This window comes from Medicago sativa, chromosome 6, assembly GCF_051527215.1.
Source record: "Medicago sativa cultivar Bolivia chromosome 6, Bolivia_mono, whole genome shotgun sequence".
In the NCBI taxonomy this organism is placed as follows: Eukaryota; Viridiplantae; Streptophyta; class Magnoliopsida; order Fabales; family Fabaceae; genus Medicago; species Medicago sativa.
Genome location: NC_140754.1, coordinates 65961485 through 65981070, shown reverse-complemented (window position 1 = coordinate 65981070; position 19586 = coordinate 65961485). Strand labels below are relative to the sequence as shown.

At 36.1% G+C, this 19586-nt stretch overlaps 1 pseudogene across 1 annotated transcript; it reads left to right on the top strand.

The window, feature by feature from the left end:
* The first annotated feature begins 17844 nt into the window (after positions 1 to 17844).
* On the top strand, positions 17845 to 19530 carry LOC146916416 (thermospermine synthase ACL5-like; annotated as a pseudogene). Its single transcript, XR_015016639.1, has 7 exons — positions 17845 to 18051; positions 18478 to 18522; positions 18604 to 18692; positions 18772 to 18928; positions 19038 to 19198; positions 19303 to 19416; positions 19497 to 19530. The product of XR_015016639.1 is annotated as a thermospermine synthase ACL5-like (transcript).
* The last annotated feature ends 56 nt before the right edge of the window (positions 19531 to 19586 follow it).

Here is a 19586-nt window from a genome sequence, read left to right as displayed (position 1 = left end):
AAGAGTAGTTATTGAAGCTTGATCTTTCACCAATGATCTTTTGCCTGATTTGGTTGTTGTCCTATGAAGAACCAATTTGAAATCCATTCCTTATCCAAAGGAACATATATGTAGGCGAGACCGTATTCTGGAGCTGTTTTCTTGTCTTGTAGCGTGGACACAAAACAGAGTAGTGGAGAACGTGGTTGTACAGTTCGTACAATAGTACAATGTCAACGCTTTCGTCCAAATTGCAAGCACATGCCTTCAAACACCTTTGAAATGACCGTTGCAATGTTCCACTAATTTTCTGCTGTGTTTTCGAATCAATAGACAGCTTTTGCAATATAGATTCTTCAATCTTTGAATCTTTTGCAAATCCAGTTGATCTTCAGCTTCTGGTGAAATGACTTCTGATGAGGCAGCTTCTGATGAAGCAGCTTTTGCAGCTTCTGATGATGCAGCTTCTGATAATGTGGCTTCTGGACCTCTTGTCTTCAGGAGCAGCTTTACTTCAGGAGCGCTATTTCTTCAGGAGCAGCTTGACTTCAGGAGCGCTTTTACTTTCAGGAGCGTATTGCCTTCAGAATCATCTAAGCTTCATTTTCTTTTGCTCTTTATTTGCTCATTCAGAACCAATCAATGATGTAACTTTTTTAACTGTGGTCCTGTACACTTGAACAAATATTAGCTAGTCCAATTTACAATTTTTAATACCTTGTTATCATCAAAACTTTTTAAGGTTCATTGTTAAACACATTTTGTTCCAACAATCTCCCCCTTTTTGATGATGACAAACAATAGTATTTAAAAATTGATCAATTGTTGTTAATCTAATTAACAAGTTGACCTTGGGGTTCTGAGGTTTGTAAGCTCAGAGTCTGAGGTTTGTAAGCTCTAACTCCCCCTGAGTCTGATAGTCTTTAAGGTGAGGTTTGTAAGCTCCCCCTAAGTTCTATCCAGGTTAATTAAATTCATTTTTCGCACAATAATATCAGAGCTAAAAAAATTGAAAGAATTGACTTATAGATAAGAAGAATGGTTCAATTAATTGTTATTTGAAATTTGATACTCCCCCTTTTTGATACACCGATAAAAAGGATAGAAATTTTCAAAATTTTCAAACATTAATTAATGGGGCTCAGAGCCTTTAAATACTATCACATATACTCCCCCTTTTGTCATTAGCAAAAAGACATAAACAAAAAGAAGAGATGAGAAAAACGTAAGATTAAAGGTTCAGATCATAATTCAAATAAATTAAAAGCATTTTAACCATCTTCAAAGATTAAATAAACAGTCATAGAAAGCATTATTATCAAAGCAAATAATGACATACAAGGTATAAACAGTTAAAGATTTTCAGAAGCAGGAAGAATTCAGAAGCTTATAATATCAGAAGCAAAAAGAACTAATTCAGAAGCAGAAATGAACAAAGAATATCAAAAGCCTAAAAAGACAGAAAAATAAGCTAAAAGTGTGCAACTATGGGTTTGGCTTATTTCTCTAAAATCTTCTTCAGAAGCTCTTGAACATCAGCATACTTCTTGTCCATATCTTTTCTGTAGTTGTCTTCTCTGATCTTGGCTTCTTGCATGTCAGCTTCCAATTTTGATATCTTCAGCTTCTGCTCTAGTAGCTCTGTTTCAAGCCTTTCATTTTCTTCTTTGAGCACCTTGTTCTCCTGAGCTAGAGCCAGGTTAGGTGCATCAATCTTTTCCAGAATCTCAGAAGGAATGATCAGATGCAGCTCCTTAGGCAGGAACTCATCAGGTTCTCTGCCTCTGATACTGAGTGGATTCTTCACCCAAGTACCAAGAATTTCTACATCTCCAGCATTCTCTTCAATTCCATTCAACCACTCTTCCAGCTTCTGCTTGGCTTGCTCTTGAGCCTCAATGCAGGAATCATGCAGAGCTGAAATCAGGTTGATGACCCTTTCCTTGATCCTTCTCCATTGCTTCTGATAGCTTATTGTATGACCCAAGTCATTTCTACCTGCTATCAGTCTGAGAACTTCAGAAGCAATATCTTCCCACACATCTTTTAGTACTTGAGAATCCAGGTAAATGGTGGGAGGTGAAGGTTGTTTAGAGGGTTTTGGAGGGGCTAGGGGAACAATTGGTAGGTTTGATGATGATTGGTCATTTGTAGTTGATGATTGGCTGGTTGATGGTTGGTCAGGAGTGGGGTCAACTACCATATCAGAGGCATGATCATATTGATCATCCTCAGAGTCTGTGTCCATATCACATACACCAGTATGGTGGATGATCTTGATGACTTGAACTGGTGAAGAAGATATGGAAGCAGAGGTTAGCTCAGGAACAATGTGTTCAGGAGCGGCAGTTTCAGGTTCAGGTTCAGGAGTGGGTTTAGTAACTGGTTGTTCAGGAACAGAATGTTCAGGAACGGTCTTTTGAGGAGTTGGTTGTTCAGGAACAGATGGTTCAGGAATGATTGGGGGTGATGAAGTTGTAGGGGGTGAAGATTGAGGGGGTGAAAAGGCTTTATTTGGTGAAGGTTTTTGTTGTGGGGGGTCTTCTGAAACAACTTTATCAGAAGCGGATGCTTCTGGAGTTGTCTCAGAGGCTTTCTCTGAGGTTGAGGTAAAGCCAGATTGGGGTAGTTCACCTAGATAATGACTTTCTAGGTGTTCTAAAAAAGAAGTGTCTTCAGAAGGAATAGAGGATGCGGTACAAGATGTGTGAGAAACTTGAGGTACCTTAGATAACATAGCTGAGTTATCTACTGCTTCTGAAGTTCCAAGATTCTGAACTTGCTCTACATTGTCAGCATCAGCTTCATCCATGATTAGCATCCTTTCTCCTTCCTCTTCTCTTTCAAGTTCTTTCATGGCTTTCACTTCTCGCCTATTTTCTAAGAAGTCATCAGAATGTTCCTTAGCCATTCTCTTCATGGCTGGAGTCACTTGAACCATGGAGCTTTTCTTGTCAAGTGGAGCCTTCTTTCTTTTTAGCTTAGGCTCTGCCTCTTCTTTCTCTATCTCATCCAAAGCTTCATCCAGTTTTTCCTTGTAGTAAACTGTTTCAGCTTTCCCTCTCTTTCTCTTAGCATCCTTCTTTTGCTTGGGCTTATTATCAGTGGCTTCTGACGCAGTAACTCCTTTAACTTTCTTCCCTTTGGTCTTAATAGGAGTAGTTACTTCCTGAGAGCTTGCATCTTCCTCCAAGACATACTTAGCAACTGATTGAACTAGGAAATCAGAGTCACTTTCCTTAAAGATGGGAGGAAAGTCCCTGATTATCTCAGTTTCAGCAGTTGTCATCTCTAACCACTTCTCATCTTTAGGGGTTGTCTTGAATATGTGCATAGAATGCAATGTCTTGCTACTGATAGTCTTCTCTGCAGTAGAAACTTCGAAGCATTTATCAGAAGCATCCCTTGTCTTTCTCAATAAATCCAGCACTCTCCCTTGATAAAAGATCTCAGAGAGCAATCTTCCATAGGGCACTTGTTTCCTTCCTTTGACTGTGCCTTCCTTAATAGTCCAGCAGAGATGATCCATTACATATCTTGGGAAGTTTATCTTTTCCAGATTGGTCATGAAGTAAATTGCTAGCTTCTGTTGGTTGTTGGGTTGATTAGACCCACCTGCTCTTTGAAAGAAGCAATCGTTACTGAATTTCACAAACATTCTGTTGTGAATCTCCATTTCAGAAGGCTTAGCATCTTTGTTACCACCCAGAAGAGTGTTGTAGTAGTTTTGCTGCAGGACATCATCCTTCTTAACTATTTCTTGAAACCTTCCTTCTGCATTCATTCTACAAGCTTTAGCAATTATCTCCTCTGTGATGGTTACGGGAATACCCATCACTTCAGACCTTATCTCAAGGCTACTGAAGGAAGTGGGATTCAACTCTATCTCCATCTTTCCTTTCTTCGACCCAGCTTGTTTACCTGCTACCTTCACAGGCTTTCCATTGACGATTTCAGCCCTTAACCAGAAATATTTGACCAAGTTCACATACGTTGGCCCATTTAGCATCTTGAAGTATCCGGACAGCTTCTGAGTTTCTACATAACCTTCCATGTCCACTTCGTACTTCTTAAGTGAAGTGAAGTCCACTGGCGATTCTACTTGGACGATTAAGGATTTCCATGGAATATCCATAGTCTTTTCTTTGTAGACTGACCCAGATTCTGTTGCGCCTTGCTTGCTTGAAGTAGATTCTGAAACTTTAGAGCTTGATGATGCCATTTGATAATGATTGAAGAAGATTTAGAGAATTTAGGGTTCTAAGGTTTTTGCGCTTACTTCGCAAGAGGTTTGAGAGCAAAATGTGTTTGTTGTGAGTGAGTAGTGTGCGAATTGACAAAGTGTTAAAAGTAAAACGATTGCAATTCAAAAGAGACAAACAAACAAACATTAATGACAAAATTGGGGGCGCGTGAAAAGTACTTTCAAAGCTATTAAATCATCATTGCCCTTTTTGTTATACACCAACACATACAGGCCACGTAAGAAGTTCACAGAGTAACTACCAAGTTAGTGGGCCAGAAGTTACTTTTAAAAAGTAACTCCCAACGTTTCCACTAATTCAACTATTCAGAAGCAATAAATCCAGCTTCTGGACTTCAGATGCTGACGTTATCATCATAAGCGAGTTTTCCTCAGAACCTCAATAATGAGCTTCTGATGGACTACTGCTTCTGAACTAACTTCAGAACCTAAAATCCTATTCAGGAGCAAGCAAACATCTAATCAGACACGTAGTGCATGTTCAAATTTTTCTTTATAAAATCAAATCTTTCAACAGTTAAAGGCTTAGTAAATATATCAGCCCATTGATTTTCAGTATCAATGAATTGTATATCTAAAATTCCTTTTTGAACATAATCTCTGATAAAATGGTGTTTGATTTCAATGTGCTTAGCTCTTGAATGCAAAATTGGATTTTTAGACAAACAAATAGCAGCAGTATTATCACAGTAAATGGGAATACTGTTAGCAGTTATCTGATAATCTTCCAACTGATGTTTCATCCAAAGTAGTTGTGTACAACAACTTGCAGCCGAAATGTATTTTGCTTCTGCTGTAGACATAGCAATAGTTGTTTGTCTTTTGCTAGCCCAGGATATAAGATTATCACCTAGAAATTGACAATTGCCACTGGTTGACTTTCTTTCAATCCTATCACCAGCATAATCAGCATCACAGAATCCAATTAGCTTATAATCTAAGGATTTCCTATAAAGGAGTCCAAGATTAGTTGTTCCTTTCAAATACCTGAAGATTCTCTTGACAGCAGTCATATGAGATTCTCTAGGATCTGATTGGAATCTTGCACATAAGCATACACTGAATAAAATATCTGGCCTAGATGCAGTGAGGTATAACAAAGAACCAATCATACCTCTATACAGCTTCTGATCTACTTTAGCTCCTTCATCTTCTTTGCTTAAGGTGCACGTAGGGTGCATTGGAGTGTTCATCACTTTACAATCATCAAGTTTGAACTTCTTCAGAAGCTCCTTTGTGTACTTTGATTGATGAACATAGACTCCATCTTTGCATTGATTGATTTGAATGCCAAGGAAGAACTTCAGCTCTCCCATCATGCTCATTTCAAATTGATCCTGCATTAACTCAGAAAATTCCTTGCAAAGAGATGCATTAGTAGAACCAAATATTATATCATCAACATATATTTGCACAACAAGAATATCTTTCCCAAGGGTCCTTCTGAAGAGTGTAGTATCAACCTGTCCTCTTTTAAAATCATTCTTGATTAAGAAATTACTTAGTCTATCATACCAAGCTCTGGGAGCTTGTTTCAAGCCATATAGTGATTTCTTCAGTTTAAAAACATGGTCAGGATATTTAATATCCTCAAATCCAGGAGGTTGCTTGACATACACTTCTTCTTCTATGACACCATTTAGAAATGCACTCTTGACATCCATTTGATATAATATTATGCCATGATTAACTGCATAGGAAAGAAGTAACCTGATTGCTTCCAATCTTGCAACTGGAGCAAACGTTTCAGTGTAATTAATGCCTTCTTGTTGACTATACCCTTGTGCAACAAGCCTGGCTTTGTTTCTTGTTACTTCACCTTGCTCATTCAGCTTGTTTCTGAATACCCATTTTGTTCCAATAATGTTCTTGTGTTGAGGTTTGGATACCAGATCCCACACATCATTTCTTTGAAATTGATTCAACTCTTCTTGCATAGCTAAGATCCATCCATCATCTGAAATTGCTTCATCAACTGTTGTAGGTTCAATCATTGAGATTAGTCCAATCATTGACTCTACTTGTCTGAAATGTGATCTTGTTCTTCTTGGACTATCTTTGTTTCCAATGATTAGCTCCTCAGGATGTGAAGACTTGTGCTTGAATGTGTTTCTGGGAGGCTCTGCTTGATGTGAGCCATCTTGTGCTTCATCAGAAGCAGCTTCATCTTGCGCTTCTGATGTGGGTTCAGCTTCTGGACTATCTTCAGACTTAGCTATCTGATCAGGTTCTGGAGTAACTTCAGGAACCTGTATCTCTGCAAAACTTTCACCTTGCTTTGAAGTTTTATCTTCAAGCTCTTTGTCATCAAATCTAACGTGCATAGATTCTTCAACACAGAGTGTTTCTGAATTATACACTCTGTATGCCTTTGACCTTTCAGAGTAACCTAAGAAGATTCCTCTATGGGCCTTGGCATCAAATTTCTTTAGGTAGAGCTTGTTGTTCAGAATGTAACATGTACATCCAAATTGATGAAAGTAAGAGATATTGGGTTTTCTTCCTTTAAAGAGTTCATATGCTGTTTTCTCCAAAATAGGTCTGATATAGATCCTGTTTTGAACATAGCATGCTGTATTCACTGCTTCTGCCCAAAAATGTTTTGGTAAATTGTTTTCATGAATCATGGTTCTGGCCATTTCTTGTAAAGTTCTATTCTTTCTCTCTACAACCCCATTTTGTTGTGGTGTTCTAGGAGAAGAGAATTCATGGAAAATTCCATGTTTTTCACAAAAAGCTTCAAATGGCTTATTTTCAAATTCTCCACCATGATCACTTCTGACTTTCAAAATTTTTGATTCTTTTTCAGATTGAATTTGAGTGCAGAAGCTACTGAATACATCACACGCAACATCTTTACTCTTTATGAATTTCACCCAAGTCCATCTGCTGTAATCATCAACAATGACTAATCCATATTTACTTCCATATAAGGATGCAGTACTCACTGGTCCAAATAAATCAATATGGAGTAATTCTAAAGGTCTTGAGGTTGAAACAATGTCTTTGGTTTTAAAAGATGATTTCACAATTTTCCCTCTCTGACATGCACCACAGAGTGCATCTGAATGATAGTCAATGTCTGGTAGCCCTTTCACAAGTTGTAACTTACTAAGCTTAGAGATTAACCTCCAGTTAGCATGTCCCAACCTTCTGTGCCACATCCATTTCTTATCATTCACTGATAGAAGGCAAATCACCTTCTGATCAACCAGTTCAGAAAAATTGATTTTATAGACATTGTCAACTCTCTTTCCCTTGAACACAATGGATTTGTCTTCCTTGTTGATTACTGTACAGTTGGTTTTCTCAAAAAGCACATCATAACCATTATCACAAAATTGACTAATGCTCAAAAGGTTATGTTCAAGACCATCTACCAACCATACATTATTAATTGAGGTAGAGGAATTACCAATAGTTCCTATACCTATGATCTTGCCTGTCTGGTTTCCTCCAAACTTCACATTTCCTCCCTCTTTCATTGTTAGGCTGAGGAACATGGACTTGTCTCCTGTCATGTGTCTTGAGCAACCGCTGTCTAGGTACCATGATCTTTGCTTTGGCACTGCTCTTAGACATACCTGCATCATTGACATTTTTAGATTTAGGTACCCATTGTCCTATGGGTCCTGGAAGGTTAGTACTTAAGGCTTTACTCTTCACTTCTTGTACCTTGTGCTGTAAGTTGGGTTGCTTCTGATTAACCATCACTGTAGGTTTTGGTACTTCAGAAGCAGTAACTGACTTCTTCTGAAATTTAGACTTCAGAACCCCAGATTTTGGTTTCACCAGACTCTGAGGAATAGGTTCTGATCTTTTCAGGATCCTAACCTTTGAAATCTTGGAATCAGATTTGATCATAGCCTTTGACTTAGAGTTCTTTGGCTTTGAAGTAATCTTAGCCTTAGAACTAGAAGCTTCAGGTTCTGATTGAACAACAGTTTCCAACTCAGCCCCTTCTGGTACAAAGAAGGTTTTCAGACCTTCCTTGATGCATTCACAACAAGATTTTAGATTGGTTTTCTCAAGTTTCACTTCTGGAAAACCAATTCCTCTGCCATTGTTCTTGTAAATGCTATAAATCATAGAAGCTACTCTGCTTCTGTCAATGCCAGATATAATAAAATCTTCAAGAGCAATTTCATGATTACGTAAAGATTTTTCATTACACTTTTCTTGTAGCTTCTGACATAAGAACCTGAGCTGATCTTCATATGTTTTACACATGAAGTCAAAGCCCCTAAGTCCTTGTTCAGAAGCTTTCAGATCCAATAGAGTTGATTTTTGCTGTTGTACCAAATCAGCATATTTTTCTTTTAAATCCTTCAACTCATTGGTTCTTACTTCAAAATGTCTAAGAAGTTCTTTAAGTGACTCAACAAGTTCATCTCTGGGAATTTTGGAATATACCTCGTTTTCATCTTCTGAGTCTGAATCTGATCCAGCTTCTGAAGTTGCTGTTGCTACCAACCCAACTGCTACCTTTGCATCTTCATCAGCTTCCTCTTTATCAGATCCAGATTCACTACCCAAATCATCCCAGGTTGCCATTAAACTCTGCTTAATCTGCTTCTTGAATTTGCTTGGTTTGAATGTAGACCTCTTTGACTTGTCCTTTGACTTTTCTCTTTGAAGATCAGGGCATTCAGCAATGAAGTGTCCCGGCTTCTTACAGTTGAAGCATCCCTTCTGATCTTCTTTCCTTGAGCTTTTGGAGTTACCCCTTTTGGCGAGAAACTTCCTGTTCTTCTTGGCCAGATATTGAAGTCTGTTTGAGAGCATGGCCATTTCAGCAGCATCTGGTTCAGAATCTGAACTTGACTGTTCTTCCTCTTCAGATTCAACCACTTTGAGAGCTTTTGATGACTTGCCTTTGGATGGAAGAGCTATTGATTTACTCTTCTTAGTAGACTCATGTTCATTAAGACTTAACTCATGAACTTTGAGAGAACTAACAAGATCTTCGACACTTAAAGTGTTTAAATCTTTAGCTTCCTCAATGGCAGTCACTTTTGGTCTCCATCTGGCAGGTAAGCTTTTGAGTATCTTGCTTACATGATCAGAAGCAACATAGCTCTTCTTTATAATCTGTAGCCCAGAAACTAAGGTTTGAAACCTTGAGTACATCTCCTCAATAGTTTCATCATCCTTCATCTTGAATAACTCATACTGATGTACAAGCAGGAGAGCCTTTGCTTCTTTGACCTGCTTGCTCCCTTCATAATTTGAACAGAGAGAAGCAAACATAGCTTTAGCAGTGGATTTGTCACTCATCTTCATGTATTCTGCTTTGGGTATGGCAGTGACAAGGGCTCCTCTGATAATATGATGCTTCTTGTAGAGTTTCCTCAGTTCTGGAGTATGTTTCTTTCTATCCACAGCAGCTCCTTCTTCATCAAGGACTAAATCACCAACACCATCTTCCAGAATATCCCATAATTCTTCATCTAGGCTCATGATGTAACTGTAAAAGTTGGTCTTCCACCAAGAGAACTCTTCAGCATCTCCATTGAACTTTGAAACTTTTCCAACACTGGATTTCTTACTATCACTATAATCATGTGAGACATTTTTATAGCTAGTATCACCAGAACCAGTAGGAGGAGGAATAGACATGTTTTTCTCAGATCTTTGACTGTTGCACGGTTAAGTGTTACACAACATACCAAGGCTCTAGATACCAATTGAAGGTGAGAAAAACACAAGAAGGGGGGTTGAATTGTGTTTTGAAAAATTCTTCGTTTCTCCTAAAAACTGAACACACTGATCAGAAGCTAAGTGAGACAGCTTCTGAAGTGATGATCAGAATCTAAATGCAGCGGAATAAAACAGAGAGAGAGAAGAAGAACAACACAAAGCAATTATACTGGTTCCTTCCACAATCCGGAAGTAGTCCAGTCCCCCTTGCACTTCCAAGGAGATTTCACTAAGAGTAATATCTGATTACAATTGCTCAAGCACACAAGCAAGAGACTTCCTTTGCTCAAGCACACAAGCTAGAGACTTCCTTTGCTCAAGAACACAATCAAGAGACTTCCTGCTCAAGCACAACTGCAAGAGACTTCCTAACTAAACAAAATTACACAGAAAATTGTTTAAGGTTGAACACTTGATATACAATCAGAGGTGCTCACAATACAAATCAGATACAGACTCAATGGACTTAAGAATTTCTAAGATATGACTTTGAGACACAGAAATTCTAAGTGAATGCAGAACAATTTCAGCAGAGGTTTGGCACTTGTAAAAATGTTGTGAGTCTTTCGTTCAGCGTTCTTGCATTGCCAAAACTCTAAGTCTTCACTCCTTTATATAGAGGTGTGAAAGAGACGTTGTGAAATTGCCAGCACACCAAAGAGTCGTTGTTGAAGCTTGATCTTTCACCAATGATCTTTTGCCTGATTTGGTTGTTGTCCTATGAAGAACCAATTTGAAATCCATTCCTTATCCAAAGGAACATATATGCAGGCGAGACCGTATTCTGGAGCTATTTTCTTGTCTTGTAGCGTGGACACAAAACAGAGTAGTGGAGAACGTGGTTGTACAGTTCGTACAATAGTACAATGTCAACGCTTTCGTCCAAATTGCAAGCACATGCCTTCAAACACCTTTGAAATGACCGTTGCAATGTTCCACTAATTTTTTGCTGTGTTTTCGAATCAATAGACAGCTTTTGCAATGTAGATTCTTCAATCTTTGAATCTTTTGCAAATCCAGTTGATCTTCAGCTTCTGGTGAAATGACTTCTGATGAGGTAGCTTCTGATGATGCAGCTTCTTATGAAGCAGCTTTTGCAGCTTCTGATGATGCAGCTTCTGATAATGTGGCTTCTGGACCTCTTGTCTTCAGGAGCACTATTCTTCAGGAGCAGCTTTACTTCAGGAGCGCTATTTCTTCAGGAGCAGCTTGACTTCAGGAGCGCTTTTACTTTCAGGAGCGTATTGCCTTCAGAATCATCTAAGCTTCATTTTCTTTTGCTCTTTATTTGCTCATTCAGAACCAATCAATGATGTAACTTTTTTAACTGTGGTCCTGTACACTTGAACAAATATTAGCTAGTCCAATTTACAATTTTTAATACCTTGTTATCATCAAAACTTTTTAAGGTTCATTGTTAAACACATTTTGTTCCAACAACTTGAACAACTAATTTTACCAAACACTTTTTATTTTAATAAGCTAACTTTTCAGCTATAACTTATCAGCTATCAGTTAGCTTATAGCTTCTTTTTACCAAACACACCCTTAGTAGTCAAATTTTTGACAATTCAAGTAGGAATGTTAATGACATTCTTTTTTCAACACTGTATATAACACTAATTCTCTTATTGGATGAAATTAATGTAAGTCTCACAACTTTAACCCTCCTTAATTTAAACCAATAATAAAATGAGTATTTTAGAGAGTATTGAAAAGAGAGTGTTGCTAGCACTACTCTTTATTACGATAAAGATAAACTCTCAACATGAGAAGATTAAAGATTTAAGGACAAAAAATTACAAGATAATATTCCAAAGAAAAGGATAAAATTGATGAATCTTGCTCAAGGTTTTTCAGAATATTTTCTATTTTTTTATTGATAATATGTTTCTTGCTTGTAAATAACATGGATGAAATTTGATAGTGTGGCACCCTAACCACCGCCACCACCCTCAATGTCAATGAAATGAGAAAATTTATTTCATTTCAAATAGGCACTTAATGCTACATTTTACACTTTTCACATGAACACAGAAAACTCATACATTAAATACACAAGCAACTAATTTCCTTACGTAAGGGGAGGAATTCCATCGCACTTTTGATTTTATACAATTACATTATTATTTTTCTGATCGTAATCCTCCGATTCTCGGGAGAAATAGGCATTGGTAATGCGAAGTTCAGCGAAGAGGTAAATAATGTTGGTCAATATGATGAGAACAATGATAAGCTAGAGTGTGAGTGAACTTACAAGCCAAAGTAAATGAATTCATATTTGATGGTAACTGCTATTTTCCTAATGAAATGGCTCAAGCTTTTCCTAATCTGACAAAAGTTTTGTTGCAAGAAACAATCCCAAAAGAGCAAAAGTCAGATGAATTAATTTGTAAGCACACCTTTTCTGGAACTTTGTCCTTCAAAGATGCGTTTATCTTCAAATCCCATTGCTAGTTAATTTGGTGCCTAGACATACCTTCTTCAAAGTCATTGCTAGTTTGGAGATTAATGCATTACAAAATTTCTGCTGATGATAAGTTAAAAGAGACAGGCTGCAACTTGCCCAGTTTGCAAGTTTAAAATAGCGATTGCCCTTAGGCTCATTTCATTGGTTGTTTTGCAAAAGGTCTAGGCATCTCAAGCTATGTCATTGTTGAGTTGTCTGGTGCAATGAGAGCTATTGAGATTGCTAGAGAAAAGAATTGGAGGAATTGGTTAGAAACTGCTTCCATGATGGTTCTTCATGCTTTCAAATGTTTGGTGCCTTGGGAAGTAAGAAACGGATCAAGGAATTTCATTGTTTCACACATATATAGAGAAGGAAATAAATGTGTTGTTTAGCTTTAAACACCTTTGTTTTCTATAATTATGTTTCTTTAGAATTATATTCTCTTCCTTTTGATAGGGTTTAGGTTTTGTCTCCCTTCTCTTTTTTGTATCAATCTTATTAAAGAGAGGGATAGAGAGCTTACATAGCTGCCCTTCTTTAATAGCAACATATATATCTTTGCTCCAAAATGAATGTGTCTATTTAGCATAGTGCTAAATAGGTAAGAATTTTACTCTTCTCTGTTTCAATTTTGCTCATTCCTACCACGATTTTCCTTAAAGAACCTCACCGAAAGTTAACTCACGCTCGATACCCAGCGTGGGTTAACTTGCACCGGTACCTACCGTGAATTAACTGCTGCTATGTTATTATATAGGAGAGACAACAACTCATTTCTTCCACTTCACAAATATCACAAAATTCAATCTCTAAAACTCTCTCAAATCATCCAACTCCAAATTTCCTCAAATTCAAATCATCCACTAGTGCAATAACAAGTAAGCTTTCATAATTCATTATCATTGACATTTTATGTTTATATGTTACATTTTTATTCTTATATTAAAAATATTTTAGTTTTAGGGTTTATGTAAATTTTAATTTTTTTGGTAGGAAATGCTTAAATGTTTACATGCAAATGTTATGAATCTTTGTTAGACAAGATTTAAGTTGATTAAATGTTTAGATGTTTACATGTTTGTATTTTTGTTTTTGGTTTTAGGGTTTATGTATATTTTGCACTCCAAGTGATAGATGAAATGTTTGAATGAGTTTTTCATTGATCGCTTTTAATTTCTTATGGTGTAGATATGAACCAATGGACATTTATCCAATAGATCCAAAAACTGATGTTAGCTACAGTCTGCTTCAATCGTGGAAATCCCAATCTGTTCAGGGTTCGGGTCGATGTCACGTTAGTATATCTGAAGAATCAACTGGATCAAATCAACCAACGACTCAACCACAGAGACACAAGGAGGGTGGACGGTGTTAGGTATCGACGTCCATCAATTGACTCAGTCGGGAGATTGTCGTTCAGCTAGATGATGCTCACGAACGACGACGACATGATGAGCGTGTTCTCGATATTTGGTCAGCATCATGTTCTCGACGATCAAGTCTGATGTTACATTGCTGAGATCTTCTGAATATATTCTCAAGAATTTGATTCGACCAAATGAAGATTAGGTTGTATTATTATGTTGTGTCATTATTTAGTTAGATTTTATTTTAATTCTTGTTAGTTTACTGAAGATATTTGCATTGAAGTGTATTATACTTAGTATAAAGGTTTGCAAGTCTCTTTGAGAACTCGAAAGAATTGAGATAACACATGTTTTATTCTAAGGAATCACCTATATAGGTTCTCACATCGAATTCCTTCGTATAAGATGAATGTGACAAACGGAAATGCATTTCTGAGATGTTGTTTTGAACTTGATCGTGTTACTCTATCAATTGAAACTTGTCAGTTAACATGACAGTAGAATTAAGTTCAAATGAGGTGTTTGTCACTGCTCATCTTATACGAGGGAATTCGATGTGAGAACCTATATAGTTGATTCAATATAATACAAAATATGTTCTCTTCATTCTTTTGAGTTTTCAAAGAGACTTGCAAATTTTTACAATAAGTAAGACACTTTAATGCCAACATTTTGAGCAAACAACCATGAATATATATAATTTTAATCCAGCATCATAATGATACAACATCCTTAGAAAGAATGTAATGTAACGCAACTCTTCGTTTATTGCCTGATTTGAACGGAGATGAAATAAAACAAAATAAATTTGTCGTATTCTATTGTTTTGGAATTGATTTTGCGTACTTGTACATTTTTACTTAGGATTTATTTTGGAAATGAATGAATTGATCTTTCTAAGATATGCTCACCATTGAGCAAATGAATGTTTTTAGAAAATGTAGTAAATAATTGGAAATTAAAAAAATGAACATAAGGTATTGTGAATGAATGAATGTGGTAAATGAATGTAGTGGTAGCCGATGATGGATATTGTGAAAAATACACATTTAGGGGTTTAAAAAAACATCTTTGTCAAGAAATGTTGTTTTGTTAGCTTGTCTAAAATCACTGCATATTAACTCACGCTGGGTACCAACACATGTTAACATACGCTGGGTACCAATGCAAATTAACTCACGCTCGGTACCCAGCGTAAGTTAACTCCCGTTGAGGTTATTTAGGGAAAATGCGAATGAGAATGAGCAATTTTAAAAGCGAGAAGAGTAAAATTCAATAGGTGAAGCACCCATCATTATGGAGGGTGTTATGCATTTATAGGACACAATAGTCAAAGATACCTCAAATTATAAATATTTTCTAGTAAAATCATTCTTTTAGCTAGTAAAATAAAAATGGGTTAAAGTAGTGATTGGTCCCTATAAATATACCAACTTTTCGTTTTAGTCCCTCTAAAATTTTCCTTCAACTTTTAGTCCTTATAAAATTTGCAATCGCTACTTTTGTTCCCAATTTTTATATTTTTAATGAAATTATGCAGAAATGTGTAGAATATTATAAAAAATTTACCAAAAAATATTAGAATTTTTTAACAAAACACAAATTAAATATGAATTTTTAATCGTAAAAAATATAAAAATTCATATTAAATTCATGTTTTGTTAAAAAAAAATTAAATGTTTTTGGGACAGATTCTTATAATATTATGAATTTTTCTGCAAAATTTTATTCAAAAATATGAATTATACATATGAGATTACTTTAAAGGAGTGACAAAAAGTGAAGATGAAAAAAAAATTAGGGAATAAAAGTTGAAGAAATTTTTTAGAGGGAAATAAAAAAGAAAAGTTGACATATTTATAGAAAGGAAAAACAAATTTAACCCAATAAAAATTGAATGTGCTTTTGAGAGCGCTATTTTTGCTAAAAACATATTAAACCCAATAAAAATTGAAATGTGCTTTTGAGAACCCTATTTTTGCTTATTCATGATTTTTGGTCCCTAATTATTAAATTTGAAAACATGCTTCCTCAACTTTTAAAATTTCAAAAAACTATTGTAATCAGTAAGTTATGGTCTTATTTTTGCTAATGTGGTGGTGCATGTATTGTTGAAAATCTTAATTTTTTAAGGACTATTTAATATTTTTTTTAAGAAGCTAAGGAAAACTATATTAAACGCCAAAGCAGTAACTCAAGCAAAAGAAGTGTCGAAGGAGACTGAAAAGTGATTAATTACACAGTAGTTAGGCTACAAAACTAGCCAAAAAAACAACAGAAAAAATAAACTACACAACAACCTGCAAGCAACACACAGGGTTAACCTCCAAGAAAGATAGTCGAAATTGAACAGAATAAAGAATGCTTTCATCCACCAATAAATTTGGAGCTTAACCTTATCTGCTAGCAACACAAGCTGATCCATCTTATTGTGGAAAGTCCTTCTGTTACGATCTTTCAATATAACAAAGACAACCGAAATCCAAATAATGGTAAATGTCGTCCTAGAATTCTTGGAAAATCCAATGAGGCTTCCAAAATGAGTTGCATTAGGTAGCATATCTCATACACAGATTGTCCTTCGTAGCTAATCTATTAAGAAACAGACACCAAACAAATTTGTTTACCTTCAACAGAACCACCTTGAGCCACAACAAATGATTAAAACCTTCATCAGGGATAATGCCAATTGCAGTTAAGTAATTATAAATTGATTTAACCGTGTAACTGTGTGAAGAATGAAGCTTCCACACCCACCTATCATTCACACCAACCTGCAAAATAATATAAGACAAACGATCCGCACTTTCTCCAATCAACCCTTCCTTCCACGCAAATAACCTACGCCGTCACTTCCACGCCCCACCATCAACTTCCCACCCTGACAAAAACATATGCTCCACCGTGACTAGCTTTTTTTCCGCTAACTCAAACAACTTGATGAAAGACCTAGCTAACAGAATGTCATTAAGCCACGGATACTCCCAAAACAAAGTGGACCTCATATTCCCAACCTTCCTAATAATATTATCCTCCAACCACCTAGCATCAATAAGGACCTCCCCCGATCGAATTTGGTTCAAATTACTCAACCAAATTGACCCGCCCCCATCAGCAAACCGCAACCTTCCTCCTCCCCATACCGCGCCCCTAGCATCTTATACCACAAAATCTCTTTTTCCTCCAACACCTTCCAAACCCATATCCCAAGTAAAGAAATATTAAACTTCCTCAACCTCTTCATCCCCAAACCTCCATTCCCCCTTTGTAAACAAATGGTGTCTCATTTGATCCAGGACAATTTCCTAAAATCCTCACCACACCCAAAAAAAAATACTGAAAATAGAATAAAAAAATAATACCTGAGGGAGCTTTGAAGAAGGAAAGAAAATAAATCGAAATGAAGGACAGAACAGACTTAAGCAAAATCAACCGACCGCTCAAAGATAATTTTTTACACTTTCAACCAGATAATCTATTACGGATCCGCTCTACCAATAAGCAACCCTAAGTACATATTCAACCTAAAACCTAAAACAATACAAATCACCAGATAATCTATATATGCATTATGACACTATTATGTAACTTTCCAAATCATATTCAACCTAAAACATCAACAAATATAAAACCAAAATCAAGAATTACCAACAATCCAACATGGTATGCTACATTAGACAAAAAACTAAGCCCCTTATGCAAGTAAGTGACCCATTTAAATGATATTTTTTTTTTTTTTTATCTTATGGTATTGGTTTCGGATTCCGAACTTGGAAGTGTCATAAGTTCTGCAGAATTCATTTATTCATCTAATACAGCGCACCAAGTTAGAAGTCAAACACAAGTTAATATCTTCAATGAATATCTTCACTTATATGGTGTTTGATTTTAAAACAGTTTCAGGGACATAAAAAAATTGAAAGTCTTGTCGTTCACTAAATCCAGTGGCGGAACTGGGGGGTGGCAAGGGGGAGCCACCGCCACCCCATTATATCTGTGAAATTACAATTATACCCTTGCTTAATAATAATATTTTCCAATTCAATTTCATTTGGTTGGCCATTTTCTCTCTCATGAAGTGAAACAGAGAACGTGTTTTCTTCTTCTCCCAACCAACAAAGCATCGCCGATCCACTTCCAGACAACCACACCACACCGCCGCGGTCCAACCACCGCGACCACTCACATCCTTCTCCATCCATCACCGGCACATCCTCCTCCATCTTCTGTGTTGTTTAAAGAGCTATCTCCATCTCTCTCCACAAACCCTAATTCTTGTAAATTGTAAGGTAATGTGAAATTGAATGTATTTTCCTTCAAATATGATTATTCTCTGATGATTACATGTTTTTGATTGATTATTTTCCTTAATAGTTTGAAAAAGTATAGTTTTTTTTTTTGTTGATGTTATTTAAGTTAACTGTTAGTTGTGATAATTTGTTCTATAATTTTTGTTGGTTTTAATCAATTTTAGTTACCTCTGATTGTTTAATTTATGGTTTTTTCAAGTGTTGGTTTACTTTAGTTCAATTATCTCTCTGATTTTTGCTTTTTAGCTATTGTTCAAGTGTTTTTGAATACAGATTTCATTCTCTGGAATTTGGGTTGTGGTGTTCAAATTTGTGAAGAATTGTTAATTTTTTCCTTCCAGATTCTGTTAAAATAGATCTTGGAATTGTGGGTATGAATCTAAAACATGTTTAATTCCTTTGCAGGCATTAGTACTTGATGGGAAGCTTCAGAGTGCAGAACCAGATGAGGTATGTTAACTTTGATATTTATTTTTTTCCTTTCAATTTCAAGTGGTTAAAATTTAATGTATTAATGTTTGATGGAAGCAGGAGGTGGTTGAGTTTTGCAAATCATACTTAGTTGTAAACAAGGAAGCGTTTCATGACTCGAGACTTGAAGTCGTCATCAATGATGCGAGGTCACTTACTAAGATTAATTTGATATTACAGCTATAATGATTATGATCATTTCTAAAATTTATACTTTTGATGTTACAGGGCTGAACTAGAAGGCAAAGAAGAGAGGTATGATGTAATAGTTGGTGATTTAGCTGATCCAATAGAAGGAGGTCCTTGCTATAAACTTTACACCAAAGACTTCTATGAACTCTCTCTCAAGCCAAAACTGAAGAAAGGTGGAATATTTGTGACACAGGTAGGTGGTGGAAGATATACTTGTGTCACTAATATGTATGATTAAAAACATGATAAGGTGAAAGAAACAGAATTCAAAATGTAATATTGTTGTTATTATTCTTATGCAGGCAGGGCCTGCTGGAATATTTAGCCACACACAAGTTTTCTCATGTATTTACAACACCTTGAGACAAGTATTTGTTATTAACATGTTTTCTTCATGTTTGCAGATGTGGTGCCTTATTCAGCTCATATCCCATCTTATGCTGATATTTGGGGATGGGTCCTGGTAAGTTTATATATTATTTATTGATGATAAAATTTCATTTTAATACAAGTTCTTATGACCAAGTTTAAGTATTCTATGTTTTTTTTCTCCTTGGCCTATAACAGGCTTCAGATTCTCCATTGGACCTTAGTGCTGAAGAATTAGATATCAGAATGAGACAGAGGATTGTTGAAGAGAATAGATATCTTGATGGAAAAACATGTGTCGGAAAGCGTAAAGTGCGTCTATAGATATGTAGTTTAAATTTTGAATGATCGGTTTTTGGTTTATTTTGAATGATTTATATGTTATATTTTAGTTTATTTTGATGGCGGGATGACGGCCACCCCAAACATTTTTGTCTGGCTCCGCCACTGACTAAATCACAACACAATATTTTATCTAAAGT